The sequence below is a fragment of the Patiria miniata genome, unplaced genomic scaffold (assembly GCF_015706575.1).
Source record: "Patiria miniata isolate m_02_andy unplaced genomic scaffold, ASM1570657v1 HiC_scaffold_24, whole genome shotgun sequence".
NCBI lineage: Eukaryota > Metazoa > Echinodermata > Asteroidea > Valvatida > Asterinidae > Patiria > Patiria miniata.
In genome coordinates, this window is record NW_024037063.1 from 7154581 (window position 1) to 7156921 (window position 2341).

Here is a 2341-nt window from a genome sequence, read left to right on the forward strand (position 1 = left end):
TAGAACACTAGCTTCACGCTTGCAATGCACACGATTGATTAGAAAGTTAAACAAAGAAATTGACTGGAGCGGGATTTGAGCCTCCGACCACGGGAATACCGTACTGTTGCCATACCAACTGAGCTATCCAGCCATTATATTGGCTGTTCTCCATCACCATTTTTGGTCTTTGTCTGTAGTTCTGCCAATCTTGTTCAATAGACAAGATTGACAGAAACAACGAATCGAGATAAAGAAATCCAAGTAGAGCTGGTCCCAGAGTGCACTCAATTCCATTAAATCGGTTGAGAATAGCTACTGGCTGCAGTCTTTTCAGATGTGATGTTGGCCTACACAATAGGCCGGATTTAGCCCGTTGTTTTGTTACGAAGTAATCCTATTGTAAGGCCAACGCATAGGCCTACGTAATATTCAATGTGAATAAGAAAATAATTAGAACTTTCCGTACACTGCTCGGTCGTGAACAGACACTTATTTTCATATTATGTTTGACGTCATCATCTTTTTGCCTGAATGAAAAAGAGAGTCGTGAATAACGAAAACATATTTTATTATAACTTGCCAGGTAAACAAGAAGGATAGAATGGGCGTTATAAAGACATTGTGTATGGATAAAAGTGTCTGTCCAAGATCCAACAAAATATATTTAGTTAAGTGTGAGCTAAATGTCATGTTTTATTTCAGTATTTTTCCTCAATGGTTTAGACTTTTGTGGGAGTAATTTATATTAAAGTATGCCTAAAACAAAGAATTTCATTAAATCCTATGAGTTATTCTATAGCCTAAAGTTAGAGTTCAAAGTTAGTCCGAAAATTCGGGACTCTCAATACTTTGTACGAGAGTCCCAAAAGTTAAGATATGTCAAAACATGCAACACAAGAAAATAGACTGGCACATGAAACAACCAGTCCAACACCCCTTTGGTAGTGCATTAATAAACTATGTCAGAAGAAACATCTGATACTAGTCTCTACTTCTACAAATCTCCCCATAGTCATGCCACCAGACTACTGAAAGGTCAATCTTTTTAAAAAGTTGTACATGTACCAGTCTAGTCTTAGGCTTCAAATTGACTTGGCTTCACTCTCAAGTGCAAAATGTCGAAGAAAAGTCTTCTTTAAATATTGAATTGCGACTTCAAACTTGGCCGGTGAAATACTGAGGACCTTGTCTTTGCCTCATGAAAAGTTTGGAGAATTTTGTCAACTAAAGAGCGAGTAAAGTTGGCCTGATTTGTTTTGAATGTTTGTCTGCACTCAAGGTCCCGGTCTGGTCTAAAATGTGACACTTCTCCTGTCCCTGTTTAACCTTGATGGGCCTACTTTGTAATGCGCCATTTAAGTATACTTTATAAGAATGACTTCAAACGATATTTTATTTGTTGGGTAGGTAGTTTGCCTTTCATAATCGCTCATGGAGGATTGACTGCTCTCCCTCCCCGCCCCCACCCCCACAACACACACAATTTAATCACTTGCAAGACGAAGACAAATCCAATTGATTATCTTAGCGTCATGCGCTAACATTTCCTGTTTTTGATCTTTCGAATTGGATTTTTTTTTCTAAAATGCCTTAAGTCATTTTTAAAAAACGTGGAAATCTTTGGCCACTTTTTAAATGTTTTGATGTATATACGACCCAGATAAATCTTATTAAAGTATGTTTAAACCTTAATAAGTTTGTCTTTCTGTGTAAGTATGTCTGTACTTATTTTGATAAGACAAAATCGTATTTCTGTTATGTCTACCAACTTTTCGAATCCCACTCGGTGTGATGAGATGTTATTTGTTTTTCTTTCTTTAGCTTTCTTTTTCTCTTAAAAAGTTTGTTTTTTAGAAATTTGGAACATTTTTCTTTTGCTAAATTGTAATTTTGAGGATTTTTTTTCAAGGGAAAATAAAGTCCGAGAACCTGACTTGCAACTGAAAGTGCTTTGATATACGCCCATAGCGATTATGTGGTATGGAAAAAATATATCGCGCGGGGCGGTTCGTGGGTGATAAAGCCACAGACATAACGTATAGGTCTTCGTATATGGAGATCAATGGTTATACAATTGTCTCATTGGTGATAGCGGTGCGTAGTGAGAACGCCCTCTCGCGGCGGTGGGTTATCACGTCTCTACAACAACGTCTTGATCCAAGACTACTGGATTATTATGTTCCAAAAACAAATGATTCCGAGTGTATCTGACGAATCTTAGGTTCAGTAGCCGCCACGGCTAAAAAATAGACGCGGACAAGAAGCATATTATATCATCAAGGAATCATCAAATAGACCGACAAGAAAATATATACATCTCTTGCTACTATGGGATCTAATCAGCATACAGGAAGCAATT